Genomic DNA, 7,935 nt, shown 5'->3' on the forward strand with positions numbered 1-7,935 from the left:
ATAATAATGAAAAAAGGTTGAACATATGAGTGAGTACATCTCCCTTAATACAAGACAATAGTGCTTGACTTTGATATGTGTGTATATATATAGTGTAATGAGTTTATTTTTAGATTTGAACATATTTTGGTCAAATTATGTGAATAAACTTTCAATTATTTAATTATGTGATTCTTTTACACACTTTTATTTTGTATCCACAGAAATTTACTCACTTATATTATGTTCTTTTGTTTTTTTGTATATTTAAATATGATCGAAAAAATGTTATGACCTCTAGAAGTCTCGATTCGAATATGACACATATCCTTTCCCCTCGGCCAACCCAAGGTTGATTGTCCCTTTGCTTTGAATGACGAGCTCTCTTTAAGTTCCCTTTCAATCTCAAGAGCCGCTTGGAAAATACCTTTGACGGTATCAAACTTGTGAAGTGTCAAATGAGTGGAGATCTCTTTGTTCAACCCAAACTTGAACTGAATGATGTCATGACTAATTTGTTCCCCACGATGATCAAGTTTTAACATGAGTTATTGAAACTCATCATAATATGCCATAACACTTCGATTCCCTTGCCATAATTTGCACAATATAGCAAGCAACTCATGACGATAGCTTTCGGGAAGATACCATTGCCTCATTAGGTACCTCAACCGAAACCATGGTGGTGGTTGCCCCTCTACCAACTCATTGCCAAACCGTTTGAAGTATTCCCACCAAGTGTTAGCATAGCCTTCAAAATGAGCTATGGCATAACAACTCTTCTTCTCTTCCGAGATATCATTCACTTGAAACACTTTATCACACGCCGACTCCCAAGCAAGATATACCTCGGGGTCACTTTCACCCTTAAAGATAGGTAGGCTCAATTTGATGGTATTGATGCCTACGTCTCTCTCTTGGTGTCGGTTTCCTCTTTCTCCATACCCTCGGTATCTTCTTGGATCTACACGCCCCTCTCTCATCTCCTCTTCCCTCATGTAAGCATCGTTAAAGGCTCCATACCCTTCATAATCCTCTATACCATATTCCTCAAAGTGGACGGGATAGTTTTGGACGTTTGGAACTCGATTTGAAGGGATTGGATTTTATGGTGGTGGTGGTCTTTGGTTTAGTGGGGCTCGGAAGGGTGGGTTTGGATTTAGTAGAGGTATTGGACGCCCAAGTCCCTCTTGCGGAACTTGATGGGTTTAGGAATGGGTTGGTCTATTGGAGTCTCAGTTTAGGGGGTTATGAGTGATTTGGCTTACGGCATTTAGTGGAGCTAATGAAAGATTTGGCAATTGTGGCCATGTTTTGGGAGTAACGGTGGCAGTGAAATTTCTATCATGTCCACTTGATGAAACATGTCCAGGAGTAGAAGGATGAGAGTTCCTTTGACTCTCCACTTGTTATAACCTCCCACTAATAGTCATCAATTCTCTCCTTATGGCTCCCACCTCCATACTCAACCTTTCAAGAGTTCGGGTCATAGACTAAAGAGTGACTCTCATATTCTCCATTTCATTAGAATCCACGGTTTGAGACATGGTTCCCTCCATTGTCAAGGTATCACCTACACAAGCAACAAATAAGTTAGTTTAAAATCCCTCTCCTCACTCACACTCTCTTGGTTCACTCACACTCAAGCTCCACAAGTGTTGTAGATTGGCTAGTAACCCGTGAATCCTTAAGGTATGAGTATGCTCTTGTCCGAAATGGATTCTTGTTTGAAACTCAAAGAATTCCTGTTGGACTAGAGTCAAGGAGTTACAACGTATTCAAACAACAAAAGCATACAAACAAACGATGACATGAATTCAAGGCTTCAAAGGACTAATTGACAATCTAGTAGGAATGTACTAGCTTGCTAATTAGTTCTCGAGTCAATTAGAAGAAACTAAGAATCAATAATTAGAAACTAAAATATCCAAATTGAGATTAATTAATGACGTGAACAGTGATTAAGGTGACGTGGCTGCATGGTATTGGTCACGGGTCCATATATTTTGCTCAACAACTTGAAGCCTTAATCTTCATAATTTTGTAATGGATGACTTTGTTTTTAGAGAGAAAGTAAAGTCTTATAACTTTTCAACTTTTTTCAACTCAAAAAGCTGAGACTTGACTTTACTAGTTCCACAAGACAAGGCTCCTTGTTTTAAGGAAAAATGGTTGTTAAATCAAGGAAGTGATGTTGACAAGTCTTCTCACAAACCACTTTACGACTTTGTCTTGTAACTTTTTTGGATCTATTTTAGTCTTTATAGTGGTCAAGATATGAGATGAGGAGAATATCAAGATGAAAACAACAACAATACTTCAAGAACACAACCATAATTCACCAACAATAGCCCACTTTAAATGTCAAGCAACAACAACAAACAACTCGGCCTACTTCAAGTTCATCATACTACCACTTCAAGTCCATAATAGCAATGTCAAAATGTTAAGCTCAACTTAGCTTTAGACACCTTTTGTGTTGATGAGAAATAAATCAACACAAAAAACAAACTAGACAAACAAAAGAAAATCTAGATCTAAACACACAAACACCAATCTCGGCCAAGAAAACAACACAACACAATTTTCTCGCCCAAGAACAAGATTGACAGATTTCTCTTTTTTCTAGAATTTTCAGATTTCAATAATTTTATTTTTTTTGTATTCTTCAACTACCAAGCCCAAGATTGATTTTGTTGGAACAAAATCAACCACAAGCTTTGATACTAAATGATACAAGACTATGTGTGTATCAAGATATTTCAAACAACTCAAGAACAATAAAATGAACAACAAGTTGCTAGTGAATCGAAATAGGCCTAACACGGCTTCACTAGACTTTGAGTTTGTGTTTTGAACAATAAAATGAGATGAATAACAAGGCAACAATGCTGGTGAATCGAAAGAGACCCACACGGATTCATTAGACGTTTAGATTCAACAACACCAAGTTAACAAGATTACAAAAGAGATAGAAACTTGACATACAATATTCAAAGATCTAAGAACCCTAACAATGAGAAAGGACCCTAAGAGTAGTGAATATCAATATCAAGTTCTTACTTGGACCAAGAGGAACTCAAGAACACCAAGATCTTAGTTTCTAGCCAAGAGACAACACTAGTATCACTCTACTAGTGAGTTTTCGAAATTGGGGCTTCTCCAATGGAAGAGAGAAGTTCCAAAATATTACAAGTGTTTTGTTGTCTTTCAAAATATGAATGAACTAAAAGACTAGCCCTAATAAATGGCTTATATAGTCAATTACAAAGGAGGAACAAAAGACTAAAATGCCCTTGACATTAAGTGGGTGGGTTTGGGGTGTTTTGTTGGGCCTCTTCACACTTTAATAAGTATAGGCCCTTAGATGGACTCACAAGGGACTCACACACGGCCAAGGATGTGAACAAGGCTTAGAGTCGTTGCAACTCACGCGCTTGACTTCGTGTGAAAGGTCTCGAGTTAGGAATTTTCGTATCACTTACACAGTAATTTTGATATTTTATATATCTAGAATGACTATTTTCATTCTCAGATCGAGATTCCTAATGGTCCTAACCATTTTTTAGTCATATTTAGGTACATAAAAATGCAAAAAGGTAGAACATATGAGTGAGTACATCTCCCTTAATATAAGATAAGGTGTTTGATTTGATTTGTATGTATTTGTGTGTGTATGTGTGTGCGCATATATATATACATATATATATATATATATATATATATATATATATTCTAAATTTGATCATATTTCGGTCAAATTATGTGAATCATCTTTCAATTATTTAATTATGTGATTCTTTCAGACATCTGACCATTAAGACAAACACTTATTTTGTATCTACGGAAAGTTACTCACTCATATATTCTACTTTTTGCTTTTTTGTGTACTAGTTTCACCGCACGTGCGTTGCACGTGTATGATGAGTCATATAGTATAATAGGTACAAAGATAATTCAAAATTAGACGTGTATGTTTAGTCATATAGTATATTAGGTACAAAGAAAATTCAAAATGCTTGTAAAAATATTTCAATATTGTGTCATCGCTAAGTTTTTCCACCTCTTCCAAAAAGATACAAAATGAACCATATTTTTTATGGTTTTTCATTATCATATGCATTACAATACTGTTATTAACAATATCCTTTTCAACTTCTTTGTGCACTAAAGTAGTAATTTTAACACAATCTAATTAATTATTTGATAATACAATAAATTTTATTTGGTTCTAATTTACTTTTCACTTTTCAACATAATTATTTGAAAAATGTTCATTGATATACCTCTTCTACGGGATTTATCAGCAAAAATATGATTTGAAGCTCCTAAGACAATAATACAAGGTCATGGATCTTAGCAGCAGAATTACCAGTTTGACAACCGATGCAATTTGAGAAGATTTCTTGCTACTTGCATTGTACTTAAGGAACTAAAAGTTATCAGATACAGGAATCATCCGACAGATTTGTTTCATAAATCAGATCATTCAACTTAGGGTTATTCACTTAGAAACTCACTTAACTCTATTTTATAACCGACAAGTCATTCAACTATTGATATTTCACCTCCAAAACCAAAGGGCACTACGAAAAGGGCAGAAAAAATGGGCACTGCAAGAAAGGCACAAAAGATGGGGAAAACATATCTAAATGATGACATGAAATTTTGTAAGACAACCAGAAAGAAACCTTTGAATAAGATTATCATAATAGTCTATAATTACCACAATTTGTGAAAATTCCCAAAGTTCGAGACAATATAGTAAATTTATTAAATAAAAGGCCATAGAAGATATCAGTATTTGTATCATGAAGTTGGAACCAGAAACCAATCACAATACATAAGAAGCTAGTGACATCTCATTCAACGGATCGGAGTTGCGAGGAGTTATTTTCTAATCCAACCGGGACAAGGCCGCGGCCATACCATAAAACTGAAAGAACTTAATGTCTAAGTAACATCTTCTGAAAGATGTATGGCTCACCAACTTTGACGCTTTTAAAGGTTCTACTTTTGTGCTGGACCATGAGATTGAGCCTCAAAACCTGCATTATGAAACAACGTAGCTATCTGAGGATGATCAATATTTGAATTGTATTGACATGTTGAACAACCCAAAATAACTTATATTTTATACAAAAATAAATAGGAGCATTATGACAACAATTTAACGAAATAAAAATCAAAACACTTGATCGTTATACAATGTTCTTTGTGACATGCACTTTCGGTGCAAGGTGCTTAAAGATTTCCTTTTGGTGCCAGACTCAGATTTACTTACTAAAATTTTCCATAAGGACGGTGCCTTAGGCACACCTAATAAATATCTAAGATACTTTACAGTGAAAGAACTCATTAAGAAAGAAAATAGGCTCCCAAAAATTTTACAATTGTGTACAAAAATGTTCTTCCTTGGTTATTGTGTAATTTATGCCATGTTTCCCTTGTCAAGAAAGTATGGCCCAGATCTTTTGACACAAACAATTGCCCAACTTGTTAGCTCCATTTGGCTAGTGCGCCCTAGCCTTCTCTATAACAATGTTGGATCATATCATTTGTCTGACAGAACATCTGTTTCATATCCTCTATGGAACCTTGAAGTGGACATGTGATGCTTATATTGTTTGTGGGCACATTGATAATAATAACAAAGGAATCACAGTCAAGGATTATGTTTTGAAAATCTTGAGAAATACACCATTGCATGCCTAATTTTGCCACAAATGCTTTTCTTAGATTGCTGCTACTCCTATACGGATTTTTAAAAAATGCATAAATGAGTTTTCCACTGTGATCTCTAATAATCCCTCGGGCTCCTATCTCCTCACTATGATGCATTCAATTTTGTGTGCAACTGCATGATCTGCCTGCTATGTCCATTCCAGTGCCACTTTCAATGTGGGTTGTAATTAATTTTTAAGATTGTCCACCTAAGATGCTAAAAGTATTATAAATTAGGCCAGACACTTTATCTTACCTGCTTGAGCACTGAGCTTTTCAGATTTCCCAGCATATGATATTACGAATTACTATGATATCTCTTTTTGAAATCTATTTTTTGCCTTGAAATAAACCTATTTTAAAGCATATTGACTTGTTATAATTTTTGCATATAGGTCAAATGTAGCCTTCATTACTATTTCCAGAGATAGTTGAAGATTTGTTCTTGTTATCATTATATTCATTCGCAGGATGGTGAGCGCAACAATCCCTTCCAGAGGTAGTTGATGATTTGTTCCGGTTACATTATCTTCAATCAATGGAATTGTGAGTGAAACAATCCCTGCATAAGCAAATGCCGAATCAAAGATTGAATAAGACAACACAGAAGCGAACATCTAACACCAACAAGATCTAAGAATAATCGTTGTGCCAAAACATCTCTTGTTATACCCGCTTGTTGTCAATGTACGAACAATATTAGCAAGACAAACACATTCATTTACTTCTGTATATTGTGATGACTGAAGCGCATCAAATTTCAGGTTATTGGTTTGACCAATACCACTAATCACAGCCAAAGAGGGATTTTACAAAAATAGAACAAATTTATTAAATAGGCTAAATCGAATTTTTACTTTGTTTGACAACACTTTCTAGCTCAATAGTAAGTAGAATAATACTCATGTAGCATACATCTGGATCTAAAATTCAATATTTGATTAGCGAATAAAAAAATCAATAATAGGATTCAAAACTATACCAAACATATAGCATGTACCATTATACCAAAAGTGTATTATGCATTCTCAAATCTCATATAAAATGGGAATCCGAAAATGTTGTATTCAAGTGTGAAAGTGTAGCTTGGGATCTAGTTTATAGGTCCAAGAAGGAGGGTGGACTGGCAGTTATTGAATGCATAAGATGGAACGATACATCAGTAGATAAATACATATGGAATATGGCCAGCATATCACATAATATGTGGGTGAAATGGGTGAATCATATCATATCTACTTAAAAGGGCATGATTGATGGCTATACAAGGCTCCTGTAGACATATGCTGGTATTGGATGAACATACGTGGACTAAAAGAGAAGTTCGCAGTAGGGTATGTACAAAATGGTTGGCTAAGACAGATGGGAAATACACAATCCAAAGTGGTTATATATGAAGGAGAGTTGAGGGAATTGCGTGGCCATATAGGAGAAGAGTATGGAACAAAAAGAAAGCACACCAATGCATAAATTCATATGATGGCGCGCTATGCATAAATGATTAATGACTATAGCAAGACTCAAACTCCTTGAAATACGTACAGAGGACACATGTAGATTTGGTGGAAGTCATATTGAAATAATAGATCTTCGCACATGAATGCATTACACGTATATAGAGTGCGCTAGAGATTAGCATGGTGAACCAGGGACTTCAAGGTTGGTGGTCAAGGATAGCAATAAGAGCACAAGGCAAACTGAGTAGGATCTTTCTTGTGGATTGTTACTGTTGATTTATATATCACGTGTAAGGGGCTAGTAGAGAAGCATTATGGAGTCAAAGAGTACCATTGCCACAAAGAGTATACAAACAGATTCAGATTGAATGCAACTACAAGATATCAGACTCACTTCAAAGATCAAAGAATAGCAAAGATAAAAGATGGATAGAGGAGAAAATATGTAGAAGAGAAGCATAAAATCTTACAAATCATTGTTTTGCCGGAGGTAGATGTTGATGGAAACTTAAAAAGCAGCTGAAGCAGATCAATGGTAATTGCCTTTAACTTGGTTTTGCCATAGATAGTTGTCATTTTCATATATGGAGTAGATCAATGGGACACAATGTACACATTAGAACAAAGGTTCGACAACGGTGGGTGATCTAAAACCTGCTACGACAATGCAGTTGGTGAGAAAAAAATTCAGTTTTACAGAGGATTGAGAACAGTGAAGCATCTACAACTGCTACAATAATTGATCTATAACTGTTTCAATAATAGAGGCTGTTAA

The 7,935-nt window shown here is 35.3% G+C and overlaps 1 long non-coding RNA gene across 1 annotated transcript; it reads right to left on the reverse strand.

Moving 5' to 3' along the window:
* Nucleotides 1–4,663: 4,663 nt before the first annotated feature.
* Nucleotides 4,664–7,935, reverse strand: LOC107873048. Its single transcript, XR_007057254.1, has 2 exons — nt 7,631–7,935; nt 4,664–6,265 (listed from the first exon to the last, which is right to left on the reverse strand). It is a non-coding gene; the product is annotated as an uncharacterized LOC107873048 (long non-coding RNA).

The sequence above is a fragment of the Capsicum annuum genome, chromosome 6 (genome assembly GCF_002878395.1).
Source record: "Capsicum annuum cultivar UCD-10X-F1 chromosome 6, UCD10Xv1.1, whole genome shotgun sequence".
In the NCBI taxonomy this organism is placed as follows: domain Eukaryota; kingdom Viridiplantae; phylum Streptophyta; class Magnoliopsida; order Solanales; family Solanaceae; genus Capsicum; species Capsicum annuum.